The 17137-nt window shown below is 47.8% G+C and overlaps 1 protein-coding gene across 11 annotated transcripts in view; it reads left to right on the forward strand.

Annotated features, from left to right (window-relative positions):
- pou3f3b (POU class 3 homeobox 3b) overlaps positions 1-17137 on the forward strand; it is a 205290-nt gene that overhangs the window by 129264 nt on the left and 58889 nt on the right. For 9 of the 11 annotated variants that reach the window (XR_011240552.1, XR_011240559.1, XR_011240551.1 and 6 more), the window contains one exon: positions 6571-6701. The exons of the other annotated variants lie outside the window; for them this stretch is intronic. The gene's annotated coding sequence lies outside the window, so the exon portion shown is untranslated. The remainder of the gene's footprint in view (positions 1-6570; positions 6702-17137) is intronic. 11 annotated transcript variants of the gene reach the window in all.

Here is a 17137-nt window from a genome sequence, read left to right on the forward strand (position 1 = left end):
GTTTTCATTTGCTCTGGTTAGTTTTGCTTCCACGTTGTAACTCAGGGACTAAAGAACGGTAACGGTTATGATGGTATTACTCCGAGCACCAGCACCTTCGGGCGCAGTACTCCACAGTACTACTACTACTACTACTACCACGTCCTCGCGGTTCAAACAGTATATCGTCAGAGGTGATACTTCATACTGTGAATCCGTGCAGTTCTAGTAAATGAATGCACAGTCGCCTGCAGAAAACCTCAAGTAATTATGATAAAAATACCTCAATTTAACTGGCACTTACTTGCTAATAGTACAATCTACTGCAGGTTTTAAATTAAACTGCAGTTTGAGTTCTCTCCTCCGACCTCTGCTACCTCGCAGTGCTGATATTGATATCACACGATTGATATTAATGAAAACATATGGAATTCGGCCGCACCGGCACATTCATCCACCGCAAATGTTTATGAGGCGTTCTCTGCGAAATGGAGCAGAGCCCGGCGAGCGCTTTGAAATTAAATGCTACGACTTGTTTGTGGCGCAATGCATTACACCTGATTGTGCGTTTGCTCATGCGTGCTGCAGACGCGGCTAATGGGGCATTACTGTTGAGGGGGAACCCAATCGATGGCGTGCTGTCGCCGGACAATGCTGATCAATTGTAGCGTATTGACTGCGTTTCCCCCTCATTAGCTTCTATGAGGTGTGTGTGTGTGTGTGTGTGTGTGTGTGTGTGTGTGTGTGTGTGTGTGTGTGTGGCGGGGGGTGGTGACATGTGTTTGGGGTAAACACACTCAGGTGGCAGTGCGGCCTGTGCCATGTCTCTGCTGTGCTATGTCGGCTGGTAGCGGGGACGGGGGCACTGATTACTCTTATTAACACGGAGGGTGTCAGGCACCGGTCCAAATGGCACCGCAGCGACTGGTAGCGCACGCACACACACACACACACACACACGCAGCCCGTTGGAGGCAGGAGCCGGAGCCAAGAGTCCCAGCTGAACCCTGCCGTCAGGCCCGATGTGTTGCCATGAGCTCAGGAGGAGATCTTTGTAGCGAGCTGTCGGAGGTTTAATGACTAATATGTCGCCTCCTCGCTCTCTGAAGCTGTTGTCTCCGCTGCTTTTTAGAAAACAGCAGAACAAACACCTGCTTTTCGCCAAATCCTAATAATTCAGCAGCGGAAACTAGAAACTGGTTTTATTGGTTTGGGACTTCCTCGACTTTTTACCCAGGATTCAAATCAGGTCTTTTGTCATAGTTGAGATTGAGAGACACGTCTGAAGTTGTGTGTTTAAGGTTCAGTTCCCTGAGATCCAAAGAATAATGACTCGTTTATCTCATGGTCAGGTTTGTGACTCATAAAACTTTATTACACCTGACTTTTCGTGTGAGGATTAAAAAGCTGCTGTGCTTTGATAATATAAGTGCGTCCATTCAATTTGGGTTTAAGTATCTTGAATAAAAGGCTTCGGCTTCGATGTGATGTATCCGTGTTTGTTTGGCCCTTTGTGCCATTGAGCACCAAGTGAGACACATCTGAGCGACCGAGAGACTCGTAGTCATGAGCTGGACGTGTTTCATCCTACAGCTGCAGTTTTACAGGAGAAGAAGGTTCGAGGTCTATTTCTAAAATATAAAATAAAACGCAGGTTGTTCTCTGAGCTGCTGAAACTCTGTGTCTCACATAAGTAACAGCTCAACGCAGCGATTATGTCGAACGTGAGAGCACTTGAATCACTTTGCTGGAGGAATTTAATCTGAGTTTCATATTAGCGTCCGCAGTTTGACTCCAGGGCGAAGTGAGTTTAATGAACCTGTCCTGAACTCGTTCACCAGCAGTGGACGCTCTGGAAGAATCGAGTTAGTGAAGAGATTGAACCTTCACCACCTCCCTGGCTATCAGAATAACTGCATCGTCCCTTTAACAAATAACCTGCAGCCGCTGCTTCAGGTTCGGGGACGCTGATTGTTTTTGAAAGGCATTCTGGGAACTGTAGGAGAGGAAAAAGTAGGCGCAGGAAAATTGCAAAACAGCTCAGGCTCGGACGGGAACGGCAGAAAATGATGGCGGCACAAGACTCCCGGCAGGAAGTGTGTTTAACTGAGCGAGAAGTGGGCCAGCGCTAAAAAAACGAAACCGTCCTCAGATAAATACACGTTGAAGAAGAAGAAATGAAAAGATATCAGACGAGACGTTTCTCACTTGCTCCTCCATGTTGGTTCCACGGAGCCGGTATCAGGAGGCCGCTCCCCGACTGCAAGATGATTGGCTTCCACAGAACTTATTAAACATAATTGCAAACTAATTAGTACAGCGATGGCTTGGCACCTCCGTCTATAGTGCCAGACACTCGATGTGGGTTTACAACATGCATTTAAATTTTACACTAATTACCAATCCCTGATTAATTCATGACTGGGGTGTGCTTTATAATAGTTATTAATAGGGCTGTATAGATTAGATTAGGAATTAATTTCCAAATAAAAACCTGGCATTACATGCATGGGGAGAGCCATGTGTTGCAGAGCGACCTGTGCACGCTGATGTATGTGTCGTGTCACAATGCATCGCCGAAGCACTTTGATTTAACAATCAGGTTTTGCCTTTTTTTTTGCGGAGCGGCAATTTGTAAGAAATCACTGGATCTAATGAGGATTCGCTTCAAACCGCTTCTCTAATGAGGGTTCGCGTCGAATCCGCTGCTGAAACGAGCGACTGCACCCACAGCAAGTTGCTAATAACGCAGCCAGAGATTTGAAACGCAGTCGTCGCGGCTCTACCTGCAATTGACCTCGTAATCACAACAAAAACAAGTTCAAAACCTCGACACGTCGCTCTGTCATCATCGCCGCCCTCCGCCTCTGCTGGGCGTCATTAACGTCGCAACCGAGACGCCCTGCCGGATGTTGACCCGCGAGGTCCCCCGTCTTGCTCTTGAGGGATTAATCCAGACCCACACTCGTCGTCCTTCTTTCCAACAACTAATGGTCACAGCATGGACCTCACAGTGCTTCCCTAATTTCCACTAATTGAATGGTCGTTAGCAGCCATGCGCTTTGGCACTGGAGCATGTGTGGGCGTGTGTGTGCGAGATATGCATGCATGCGTCTTCACCTAACTACACGTTTGCCGCCACATGCGCGTGTATCCCAGTGTATTTGTTCTGCATCAAATGGCCTGGCACTGTTTGGAGGGCGTGCAGGGCACCGGTGGCACAGGGAGATCATTAATTCGCCCTGCCTCTCTGCACGGCTTATTTTGATGTTTTTGTAATGAGCGCCTGCTAGGGAGGGTAAACAGCGAGACTCGTCGCGGCCCCTTTGATGTCAAATGATGTGAGAGGCGATGAGGGTGGAGGAGACGTGGAGGAGCAGGTCTGAGGAAGGAGTGGATGCTGAGAGGCCCCGCGAGGAGCGGCGAAGATGAGGAGAAATCGCTCCCGGGTCGAGTGGCTGCTGGTGATTTCCTGTCACACACACACGGGAAGGTGTGAGGAAACTAAGTTTGCGTGCGTGTGCTCGTCACGGCTGAGGAGTGTCTGTGTGTCTGTGTGAGCTCTGGCTTCATTCCCACTCAGACTACGGGAGCCCGGAGGTGCCTCAAATCTCTTGGATATAAAACCGACAGGGATTAAATGTTGTTTTTTTTTATTTAATTGTGAGTTATGATGATTCGATTGAAAGTAGAACGATGAATCAGGCTCCAAATGTCACTTTGATGAAAATGTAGACCTGAGATCTGACCCGGACACGTCGGCTTTGACGCGTTACTCCGTTGACTCGAGACTCAAAAGCAAAAAAAAGTGAAGTCCAGATGCAAGTAGAATTATAAACCACCTTTATCAAGCATTTTATTTTATCACCAAAACCTCTGGAATCTCCTCGTCTTCGACATTTGCGTTCTTTGCGTTCGCAGAACCTGAAGTTGAATTTGTCAGAAGTGCACGGTTCACTTTTCCGCAGCGTACACAGCTTCAGGAGACTTGATTGCAAACTGTCACTGATTTAAATTCACATCTGAACACGTGACCTCCACTGTGCTGCTGGTCGAGGTCAGAATAAAACCTAACCTGGTGACCTGGTGACCTTCCACCCCACCCCCCCCCCCTCCTGCTGTCAGACTGCGCCTCAGTAACATGTTGGTCGTCTCCGGGTGTCAAACTTTTCTCCCTCCTCTGATGAATACGTTTGTAATTCCTCACACACGCTCGCACAATACATTTTAAAGTTGCAGGTAAAATTGCCACTCGCACTTCCTCACTCTTCAAGTAAACAGCTCCGGGGGTATTCAACAATGATTACTTAGAGTGGGAGATTGACAATTTTCTAACGTTAAATGTGTTTCGTTGCTTCTTGCCTCGGCGTCTCGGTGGAGTTTAATTTCCCGTGGCTGGATACGAGTGGGCTCTCGATGCGGCGGTGAAGGTTGGCGTGACCCGGATCTTCTCTCAGTCGCCGACCTCTTCCCCCGACACGTTGTTTTTCGCAGAGATTTCACTTTTGGATCCGTGTGTTTGTGAATCTCTCCAGTGTTGCCGCTCGTCGCTCCGGTGCTTTACTGTGCGACCGAACACAATTAGACCCCTCCTCTCGGTTTTTATCTGTGTGCCACGCAGACGCCCGAGCCGGGGGCGACATCTTGACAGTTTCCTGTTATGCCGCAAACAAAAGGGCCTTTTTGAATGATGATCTGTTATTATGTAAATAGCTCCTGACTGATACAGAGTCCTGGAGTCCAGTCGATAGCGGCGGCAGCTGCCTCGATGGTGATCATTTTCATGATTGCGGGGCTTCGGAGAGGGAGGGGAGAAGAGGGGAGAAGTAACGCGGGGTTACGCTGGATGAGTAGATGCGTTTACTTCACTGTGAACGACCCCTATGGAAAACACCGCTTACTCTCTTTCTAGTATCGCCATGGATCGACTCTGGTGACTGCATTTCACTCACGCTGCCACTCAAGGTGGAGAAGTTGTGGAAGTTGTTCCTGCGGTTTGATATCACCTGTGGATCAAGTCCACCTGCCCTCTGTCCCCCCCTGGTCACATGTTGATTATCTGAAGTGCGACAGATTTAAAGACAGGATCTAAACGCTGTATCTGAGTCTCCACCACCTGAAATCCTGCAGGAGCCAACGAGAGCGAGCTGATGCATCATCTTCCGAAGGACAGAGCACGGTGACGTTGATATAGAGTAGCATCTCCATGGCAACAAAGAGTCAGAGGATGTATGAAGCCATGATGACATTACTAATCATCGCTCAAAAAACGCTCTGAAGCCAACTGTAGAAGTTGAACCGACGAGTCATTTTTCCTTCTCAGATTTGGAATCATAAGAAAATTTTAAAGTTTAGGAGGAAACAAGCACAAACTAACCTTTGGTTTCCTGTTGCATAACTCGCTAGAAGTCCGATTTCACTACAAACCCACATGTGGGATCCTGAATCCCAGGTTGGCAACTTAAGTTGTTTTTAAGCAAAACAAAATTTGCAGTTCAACGGGCATTGGGTTGGAAAAGTGTAACTTCCCTGAGCAGCAGCGCCGCTCGCCTGTTTGATAAGTCAACAGTGAGATTCTGGAGTGAGACGTGATAATATCGTTGCTGCTTTCCTGTGGGCTGAGAACTGATTTTAATTGATTTTCTGTAAATAAAACCTGGGAGGCCCTGCAGCTGAGGCCTTTGTGCATCAAAGTACAATCACGTCTTTTCTGTATCTTTATCTGTGTGAGCGTGTGCGTGAGCTGTGTGTGTGTGTGTCTGTGTGTAGGCCTGTGTGGTTGCGGTGACTCACTCTCCCTGCCAGCATGACCTCCGCGCTGCCCACACACGCAAACAGAGAGAGGAGCCCGCCGCCAGCTTTGTACTTTCTCATCAGCCGACCTCTGACCCCTGCCAGCAGCCTCTCCGACGTGGAGCTGAGCCGTATTAACCTGGACCTCTTCTGTTTCCAAACACAATCATCCGTCCGCATAACACCCGTGGCCGCCGAATCCGTCGCACCGCCACTCCCCGCCATCGCGCAGGGGTAGATGTGCAATAATACATGCGCGCTCACACCACAAATAGGAGGCTCGCCGCCGCGGCGCACACCTGCGCGGGGAGATGAGAGAAGAAGAAGAAGAAGTGAGGCGTCTGTGATGAATATGAGGAAGAGGAGGAGGGTAGTGAGTGGAGAGTTGTTGTGGACGAGGTGTGTTCATATTCTTCACTTCATTGGGTCTCATTATTCCCCAGCATGGGTGTTGTGAGCATGTCCATGTATGATTCATCCAGGAGCCGCTCAGCATGGCTCGGCAAATTACGCCCCCTACACACACACACACACACACACACACACACACACACACAAAATGTTAATAACGTGCTCTTTCCAAGAAATAGCCTGACCCGAGGAGTCCAGGCGAGGGTTTCATTTTTGCCTGCTAAATTCACTTACGTGTACACAGCCGTGACCGACACTGTCCACTTCCTGTTAACGAGATACTTTCATGTTATAATGACTCGTTTTTTTATTTTATTTTTTTATCGCTTTTATGAAAATCCAGAGGATTTAATTCACAGAGACGTTTCTCCTCGTAAACAAACACAGCTGCCGGATCGTCCAGTTGAACCGGAGCTTCGCGAGTACGACGCGGGCGACTCCAAAGTGGATCCGAACGCTACGCAGGAAGTAGATCACCGTCACGTCGAGCGTTTCCTGAGATCGTCTCCGGTCCAGAGGTGAGGACAGATCCCTTTGCAGACATGTTTTTCTTCACGCTGCTGCAGGTGATTGCAGATGATGTTTCCATGGTCGCACTTGTTGCTTCACCACAAACACACAAAGATGAACATATCTACTCCCCCACACACACGCACACACACACACACACACACACACACACACACACACACACACACCTTCTATTGTACTGGACACACACAGTAACGTGTACTCTCACTTTCCCAACCAGACCAGTATTTATGAAGCCGCCCGCCTGCCCATCTCCTCCCCAGCCCGGGCAAATGATTTTCTTTGAGTGCTGTAACTATCATGTCACACCATGTTGTCATTACAGTGATTGCCAACGGCCTTGATAACCTCCCCACGGTGATTTGTACCATTGAGGAGTAGTTTCATTTTTCTCTCCTTCTCTCTCTCTCTACTCTCCTCTCGTCTTGATTGCGGCAGCTCCCATCAGCGCCCTGGCCTTGTTTGTAGTTGCGGTGAAAGAGATCTCTCCCCCGCGCGCGACATTTCATCTGCCGCCTCCATCATCATCCTCCTCCTCCGCTGCCTCCACCTCCTCTCCTCCGGCGCCACACCTCCTCTACCTCCCTTTCCCTAAACTCTTTACCCCGTCCCTCACGCTCCCTCCGTCTTTTCCTCCGAATCCCCTTTTATTTCACAGAAAGCATCAGCCGTCTCCTGGCGTGATACGGCTCGCCATCAGCACTGTTTACCGCCCGCCTTTGAACGAGGAATCAGCTCTCCTCTTCCTTTTCTCTCCTCCTTTCCTTTGTTTTCTCCCTCCTTTATTTCTACCCCCCTCCTCACATAAGTTGTCATTTGTTGCCCATTGTCTCGGTGGTATTTAGTGGCGGGGAGATTAGGCAGCTGTGAATGGACTGCAGCTGTCTGTGCTGGATTAGGGGAGTTTAATCAAAGTATTTTCTAATGCGCCTCGTAATGATGATCCATAGGGACGGAGGCTCTTTAACAGATAATGATAGCTAGGCTGACTGGCGGAGATGACTCGCTTGGAAGCACCACAGTCACCATCTTATTGTTGCTTTATATAGGCCCGGCTTTGCTACCCTAACAATGTGCTACATTACAGCCGGTCAGGAAACAGCAGCCAGCGAGGAAGGAGCCCGGCTTTGTGTGTCGAGCAGAATAATCCTGAAATGTCACTTTTAATGCTGCGACACAGTTTCTCTGTGGAAACAGGTGTTGAGTTCTGACACGACCAAACCACTGTTGATTGCTCTCTGTCGTTGGTGACGGAGCAGACGACCGTCACAGCTTCTGCCGACGTGAATCTGCTCGTCACCCTGCTTCATTTTCAACATATCGTCATGCAAGTACTTTTACTTTAGTCGGAATTAAAAGTTTATTAAGACATCACATATTTTTTTGTGTTTAAAAACTATTGTGACTTCTTCCAGAACTGACACTTGACTCGTTACTGATGTTTTAATACAACTTGATATTAGTAGAAGCGATAATTCAACATTTATATAATCTGTTTCGACCTCAGAGGCCTCGAGTGTGAAGGGCAGATTCATCTGAATAATTTCAGAAGAAAAGAAGAAACTTTTCTGGCTCCTGATGGTGGAAAAGTTCATTTCGGGTCCGATATGCAAAATATTGGCAACAACATGAAACACGTCTTGAACTGAATCACAATCCAGTTAATAGAAATCAGTGTGGGGGTGAAAGATGAAACAGTTTTGTGCCAATGAAGACGGAAAAAAACGTTATGCATCACGACTCCCATGAAAGCAGAGACCTGATCTGGTTATTGATCGTCTTGATCTGCCAGGATAACGCTGGAGCTTATCTTCTCGTAGACACGAGACAGTTTTCATTAACCTCCGCTCAGTAAACGATTAGAATAATTTGAAGAATGAAGTTTTTTTATTGAGGAAACAGTGAATTGGTTTGAAAGAGCTGTCATTGTTTTCATAAATATGGACGACATGTCCCCGCTTCCTGCAGAAATCAAGCTTAAATACGAACGCTGGTACAAACAACGTCCGTCTTGTGCATTTCGAGTCAAAACATCTGAGAAATTATCAAATATCTCTTTAAAAGGAAGATTTCTTTAACTCTGCTGGTTAACATGGATTTTTGTCCTCCAGCCTCACAACTGTACCTGTTTTGTTTTTTTCATCACGTTCATCTGATTCCTATCTCTTCTCTTGGTTGTATCTGAAAAAAACATCACAAACTGTTTGATTCCCCCCGAAAATCTGAAAGCGAGTGTTTGTGCTTGTGAAGGTGAGGTGCACCCTGGGAAGGCCAGCACACTCGCTCCGCTCATATTGGCATAAAACACAACACGTTGTCTTGAAGCTTACGGCTCCTTTCTTTGGATGAATGGCTCTGAAACACCACTTTACTCATCCCACTCCAGCCTCACGCACGCTTACAGTCGTCGGCTATTAATAGACGCGTCTACCTCTTCAAGGACGCTCCGAGTTGTTCAACCTTCACTCGTAAACACTCAGGAAGCTCTTCAGAGTCACATCGCTTTCTTCTCAACCAAACTTTTGTTATTTGCAGATACTGTGAGGATGTGGTTTTAACTGCAGATCATCTCATCTCCACTTTTGGAAACTACACAGATAGGAGATTAGCAGTTAGCGGCCGATGGCGGACAGAAGCCAAAACATGGAAATTCAGATTTCTAGAACATCAGGACTTTACAGACTCCTTTTATTCCAATATGCTGGACGTGTTTCTGCCCTCGTCTGCAGGGTTGTTTGTTCGATTACAGATTTCCAGGAAAGTTGGTGGAAGGAAGGGATGCGAACCAAGAAAGAGCTCATTCATTCTTACTTCTCTGAAATAATGTGATAAAGCACATATTTTTGATTTAGAGGACCGATATCTTTGAGTATTTGCAATTTGGCGTCAGTATGTAGCGGACATTAGTTCGTCGCCATCTTTAAAGTCAGATCTCATCCTGAGTGAGGGATGAAATCGTCAGAGCCGACACATGGAGCCAGCCGACTCCATTTATTCCTGATCATTACAGTCAAACACCTCGCTGGAGTCTGTCTGAGCAGGTTTAGTGCACGTGAGCTAGAACTTGCTTAAAAGGGGATTTTACATGTTTGAGACCAGTCAGCATCCGTCTCTATACTGGGAATCAGCCTCCTCTGCTTCCCCCTCTCTTGGATTTTTTTTTTTCTCCACTGCATTTCCACCTTTCACGGGGGAACAGAGAGGCGGTAAGTAGAAGTGAGATTTTCCCGAACATCCAGGACAGCTCCTCCGTTCGACTCTCTGCCTTATCTACCTGCAGTATTTTGACAGTGCGGCGCAGTGTGTCTCAAAGAAATTGTGTCTTTGCAAAGGAAGTGGCGGGGAGCTGGCGTGTCTGGCGCTAAACTCACAGCAGAGCACGTCGTGTTGTGATATGACCCGGCGCTGACTCGCAGATGATGGAAGACAAAAAAACTCACACTGAGACGAGAGGGGGGGGGGGAGACAGAGAGAGAGAGAGAGAGGGGTTTTCAGCTCCGGTGTTGCTTCTCAAATAATGAGAAGAGAGAGAGAGGAAGCAGAGATGAAGGGAAGCCGCCTCTCCGTGGCTTCCTCCTCCCTCCCCGTATGCAGCGAGGCCCCATGCTGCTCAAGACAGATGCTGGGGGAAACAGTGAGGCATGTTGCTACTGTGGCTTGTTTCTCAATCAGAGGCTTAACTCTGCACCCAACACACACACACACACACACACACAGCGTCTTGGCACAAAGAAGACATTTGTGTGCACGTACACACTCGCACCTTCACACACACACACACACATCCCGGTAATATCCGTTGAGATGTGAGATAACAAACGCTATAGCTCCACCTGTTCTTTGCCATAACAGGTGCCTGTGATAATTATTTCACCTCTCTCTGGTGAGCGCCGCTCGCGCTCGACAGCATGCGACTGTGGCGACCAGAAGATATCATTAAACTATTGATTGGTAATTACTGAATCAGGTTTCTGTTTGATCCCTTCATCTCGGCAAACATTTGGTTTTCCTGCCAAGAGAATAACCACTGCGACGAGAGTCGGTGTTTCTCTTAACGCTCCTCTGACAGATGGTCCGGGGTCAGAGGTCAGTGTTTGAGGGAGCAGCCGTCTTCGGAGGGTCAATAAGACACAGACCTGGCGAGTGCGCAAAATTGATTCCGTCCCCTCAATGACGTGCTGCTGGGATGTCCCCCCCCCCCCCCACTCCTCGTCTTGGTTATCTGTTACCGTTATCAGTGCTAATCGGACGTCAGAGACAAAAGGCGTCGTGGAATCAAACTCAGCGTGCGACAACAAGTCGTGGAGAAAAGGTCAAGGTGTGGACATATGAGAGGAAATAGAGTGTATGCGTGTTTTATTGATGAGGATAGATGGACGGTGATTTCAGCACCTTGTCGCTCTGACCTCTGACCTCATCGACATGTTTCCATTTAAACTTGACTTTCGTTGATTTGATTTTTCATCGACGAGTTTCGTGGGAATCTGTTTTTTTACAAAATCCTGCTGAAAAAACAATTAAACAACAAACAAACCCGACGGACAGAAGCGGAAACATTAACTCAGTCCACGTCTGCAACTGACAATCAAAAGCAAAAGGATCCGACGACTTCAACCACTGCACACCTTCGTTTTTTTTATTCCATCAGTTTGTTCCGAGCTTCATTTCCTCAGCAAACACAAATGAGCTTCTTTATGTTCCTGAGTTTAGTTCCTCGTTTCTTGACTGTTTGGTCCATAAAAAAAGAAGAAGAAGAAAAAGCCAGCCCATTATTTCCCTGTCTGTTGTACATACAGTACAAACAGCTTCAGCGTGACTCTCTGCCACGAGGCAACATATTTCTTCCTTGCGCTCATAAATGAAATGGCTCTTGTTTCCTGTAGGATGAGCAGAAATAACAAGGCCACGGCTGTCTTCCTTCGGCTGACCCGCCGTCCTATCTGCGACTCTGAATAGAACAAGACAAAGAAAAAACCTTTGTGTTGGTGGAAGTTTGCAGAAATAATCTCTCACAGGGATGCTGCATCAAAAAATAATGGCCCGACGGGTTGGTTCTCTCTCTGTGGGCTGATGTCTGCACTTACTTTTGACTTTTGGCTTCTGATAGCTCTGTCTGCGTGGATAGATGATATCACCGCTGCTGCCTGGAAGTGCACTCACACAGGGGAGCAGAGTTTTTTTTTTTTTTTTTTTAAGCTGTAGCGTTGATGATATACATTATAGGACTAAGTGTGTGTGGAGTATGATTCTGGTGCTGCCTCATTACTGCAGGATTACATGTGCATCCATCGGCGAGAGGAGGGAGAGGGGGAGCTCAATCACTTTTCCCCCTCTGCTCCTCTAATTCACAGAATGATGTAATTATCCCTTTTTTCTTCGTCTGACACCTCGCACACATTCTCTCGAGCACAAAAAACACATTCGCTCTCGCGGTCGCAGGTATTTTCCTGCGGCTCCTCGTCCCTCCCCGTCACCCACGCATGATTGCAAAGAGAAGACTGAGGGCCACTTTCGGACAAAAGAGGAGCATTTTGTGCCTTTGACATGATCTCCCCTCCCCACGGCGGATGAGAGCCCACAAAGCCCGGCGGTGAATGAGGGTCAGCTGCAGCCCTGGCCCCTGGGAGCCTCCCGTCGAGCCTTTTAATGAATGTCATTTTCTTGCATTAACCACCCCGATTGTTGGATAATGGCCTCCCAACAATAACATTTAACCAATTCCCCTGTCTTTTGGGCTGGCTCATTTGGGCCACAGCAGGGGTGGTAATTGATTGTGTAATTCCAATCAGAGCAGTAAACAGATTGGAGGTTCCTTCAGAGCCGTGCAACATACAAACACACATATGTCCACGCAGCCTCCCGTGCAGCACGTCACATCAGAGATTCATGCACAACAACACTCCCTTATTTTTTCTAAACTAAAACAAACATAGAATGAAAGTTTTCTTTTTTCTTTATCTTGACTTTAAAAAACTCACGTGGCTCCTGCGTGACCCCGGCTCACTGCCTTTTTCTTTTACTCCCTCCCCTCCCTTTCTCCGCTCATCTTCCTCCTCCTCCTCTTCTTCTTCTTCTTTCTTTTTTTTTTTTCTTTTTTCCCACATTGTTTGTAATCCTACCTCATCGTCTGCTGCAGAAATCCAGAGACGGAGGAGCTGGCTGAGGAGGAGGTGAGGGGGTTAACTGCACTCGCCAATTTAGATTTACCGTGAGACAAACACTGGTTGGTAGGAGGTGGAGGTGGAGGGGGCGGGGGGGCATGTTGTCTCCATGGAGATGAGGGGCATTGTGCATGTGTGAGTGTGTGTGTGTGTGTGTGCATGTGTGTGTGTGCACACTAGCTCAGACGCTCATTTCAAGACAATTGAACTAATTGTCACCAGAAAGCTATTTATTTACTAATTGGTGTTCACACAGAATGCTGTAGTGGTGTGTGTGTCTGTGTGTGTGTGTGTGTGTGTGTGTGTGTGTGTGAGTCATTTACAACCACACATTACCCTCACGCGTCTGACGCTTCAGTCTGACTGAGGCCTGTAACCACCAGGACAGTTCCAGGACCAGTTGGGACCCACTACATGCTCCAGGAAGAAAAGAACCGTCGGAACACGTCTTCCCTCGTCTCTGTGTTTGGCCCGGGAATCAAACCCGTGTGCTTTTCTCAGTTGTATTAAAAAGCGTCACATCATTCTCCGCTCTCGCTTTACACCGTACAGTGTGTTCTCTCTCCAGCGCTGACAGCAGCCGGTGATTACCTCTATCCGCGGCATAATTCAGCATTCAAACAGCCTCCACACACATTTATTTAAAGTAAACCGTCAAGATTCCTCACAGATGGTTTGTGGGTAATGGTTTTCCTCGCTGTTTCATCATCAAAACACTGGAGTTGGGATATCAGCAGAAACAAAAGACAGCCCTCAACTTCTCCTCGCCCGTCTATGCAAAGATGATTATGTTATTTTTATCACGCCTGAAAGACTTGATTTGAACATAAAGATTTATATTTGGACGCGGGTTCATTCCAGCCTCTGCCTCCCTCCGTCGTTCTGCTGACTCAGTGCAATCCGAGGAGGGCGAGTAAATCCAATATAAAGGCGTTATTGATTTGCAAGTCCTTAATCACTTTGATTTGGCCCAGTTTTCACTGACCCCCACCGCTGCGCCGCGCTCCCCAGGGGGGGGGGGGGGGGGGGGGGGGGGGGTTCTTCAGTATCGCGGGCGGGCAGGCGCTCGGAGGAAAATGCAATTTTTCCCTGATGCCAAAGAGATTTAGAAATCCCATCATCAATCATCTCATCACTAATGTTTATATGTGTCGCATGGCCATCGATTTATTTTTTTATATTCGGCTCATCAGTGTGCACACGAGTGAATACTGAGGAAACCCTGTTACTGATACATACACAGTGAATACTTGAATAAGTACTCTTGATGGTACTGAGGTTTGTTCAGGTGTCTAATTAGTTATTTGATATTATAACGAGGTGAAACGTCATGATTGACGGCTGACACCTGATTGGTCGACGGGACCTCGTCATCGTGGCTCCAGTCCACGATGGCAGCCATCTTTATTTACAGTTGTGTGTCAGTAGCTACGTGTCGGTGCTTTGTTTCTCTCCGCTGGCACCGAGCATGTGGGTGTATGCATTTGATTCATCTCTCTGTGAGTGGCGGTTTGACTTGTGATGTAAATGTGCATCGTTCTCTTTTACCTTTGAGCCGTTCTCCCACAGTGATGCACACGTAAATCAGATTTAATGAAGGGTTGCATCCCAAAGCGCACGTTAAATACACATGCACGTGTTGGAAGCGGTGTTTTCGGCCACGTGGTGAATTTCAGATGTTTATGTTTCCGTTGACAGAAGCGTCCTGTGCACGTTTGTGTGTCTCTGCGTGTGCACGTGACTGCTAACAGACGTGTGCTGCTATGTTGCCGATATCATGAACCAACTGTGTCCCTCGGTAAACAATGCTAATTAAGAGAGACAGTGGGATTGCCTCGGTGACCCCTCTCCCCCGTCCGTGTTTGTTTGTTTTTATTCTTCATGCTAATTAGGCTTAATCCCCTGTTCTCTCGCCGTGGACTCTGACCGGCGTCGGGCGTCCACGCCGCAGCCAATCAGGTGCGGCGATACTGCGGGGTTGGCATGCAGAGGAAGGGAGCGGGGTGGGTTGCACGAGGTGGGAGGGAGGGGGGAGTTAAGCTGGACTCTTGTGTGTGTGTGTGTGTGGAGGGGGTGGGGGCTATCATGTCGGGTGGGGCCCCTGGCAGCCATTGTCTTGCAGTACAATGATACGGCTCACAAGTGAGCAGTGGGCCAGTAATGAGGAGGAGGCCCCACTGAACAGCGTGTCCCTGCCAATTGTTCTGCCGCCACAGTGGGAGGATGGAGCTGTCCGCACACGCACACACACACACACACACACATCTCATATCTCTGACATGGGGAGTGTGTTCACTAATGGCTAATTAAAACAGGACTATTAATGAATGGCCGAGCAGCAGACATGATAAGGAAACTTGGAGGAGTGAATTAACACATCCTTAATATGTCACCCCAGCCAGCTGCAGCCGTGTGTGTGTGTGTGTGTGTAGCTGTTGTTTCACACTTGATTAATATATAACACATATTTATACAATGAAATGCATCTAAAGCACATCTAGAAACACAGGGTATATCCCCTATTCACGTAGTTGGAATTATAAAATATCAGAGTAATGGAACAGATACAGTTTCTGTGTTTTTGTTCCTTTAAATCGTGGAGAATGTTTAATGTGCATTATTAAGCAATTAGATCAGATGCATCACATGCATGTGTCACCGTTAATGAACACGTGCGATGTCTTTTCCCCAGAGTCGGGTGAGATTTACGATTTTTTTGTTTTTTACGCTTTATCATCACTGACCGATGGAACGCAGCGAGATTCACGTCAGCAATGCAAAGTGTAGTCGGACATGCTGGCAGATATTTCCAGTCATATCCTGTTGCTCAAGGTTTAAGCTTCAGATGGTTTTTATTTCTACCTGCTGAAAAACGTTTTACTTTTTCAAAACCGTGGTTATCTTTGCTTTGAAAAAGATTAATGTTGACATTTTACGTCGAATTGTTTTTCGATTTTAGCTCAGGTTTTTATATATTTGGTGTATTTATAATAAAGTTTAGAGTTTAAATGTAAAATGCCAAACCTATCCATGATCGGTCGGGCTCTTAGAAGTTTAGTTTAACTTGTAAATTAGGGAAAGGAAGAAACTTTTTTAATGTTGTAAAAGAAACAAGTCACTAAAACTCCTCGGGTCTCAAACTGTGTGGCCCGTACGCTTGAGTCTGAACCTGTCGCGATTAAAACACACGTCCGGTAACGACGTCGACCTGAAAGTCGCTTCACTTCGTCAGAGTTTCAGCAGATCTTTATTCCAGGAGGGTGAAAGAAGAAAAAGTGACAGTAATGGATTACTGTATGTTTTGAAGCCACCTCCCCGGCCCTTCACGCACTCAGCCCCCGGGGCCAGCTGCGCCGCGAGGACCGGGGCGAGCTTGATGGGGCATGATGGGTCGCGGCGAGCAGCCAGAGGTCGCCAGAAGCCATTACTAGGGGCAGGAAGTGGAATTCTGCACGATTACCTGTGGGTTTTGTGGCAGGGGTTCGGCAGCGGTCAGCGGGGGTCACTCATGCCCCAGTTGCTGCCCGGTGACTCCTGACTGCTGCTGGTGCCGGCTGTGATTGAATCAGGACTCTGTGTGTGTGTGTGTGTGTGTGTGTGCAGATTGTAAAGGAAGTTTCTTTTTTTTTGTGGCTGTGTGTCAGTGTTTATTAGGAGGAAATGCACTTTAACGAGTCTGTCACCTCCAGGATTTAGATTTAAACGCTTTGCTCTCTCTCTCTTCTTTTTTTTCGGCGGGATTGAGAGCGCCGCCTGTGAGTGACGCGAGAGGAGAAACTGGTGACTGCTCTTCTTCCTCGGAGCTGCTGCGTCGCTCCGTCAAAGTGCAACTCCTCCTCGGCGCCGTGAGATTCTGATGGAGGGAGTGTGTGTGTGGGGGGATGGGGGGTTGGGGGGGGGGGGGGGGGGGGGGGGGGGGGGTAAGCAGAGTTCCTTTTTGTGAGAGCTCAGCAGATTTAGAGGGCGTGCAAGGTAGTTCTCAGAGCAGAGAGCCTGCTGCAGCACACACACACAAACACTGACTCCTTCTGTTCTCACACTCGTTCTCACACACACACACACACAAACTGTCACTTCCACAGAAAGAAAAGGAGCGGAGATGCACAAGGGGAGGTGAGGGAGCGGGGTCAGAGACGGGGGGCCGTGAGGAGGAGTGGAGGTGAATGGAGTGAGAGGGGGTAAAAGAAGAGAGAAGTAAAAAGTGCTGAACAGAGGAGAGGACGATGTGTAATGATTAGCCACCGAGCCGTCGGCATCAGGAG

Source organism: Paralichthys olivaceus, chromosome 24 (assembly GCF_024713975.1).
Source record: "Paralichthys olivaceus isolate ysfri-2021 chromosome 24, ASM2471397v2, whole genome shotgun sequence".
In the NCBI taxonomy this organism is placed as follows: domain Eukaryota; kingdom Metazoa; phylum Chordata; class Actinopteri; order Pleuronectiformes; family Paralichthyidae; genus Paralichthys; species Paralichthys olivaceus.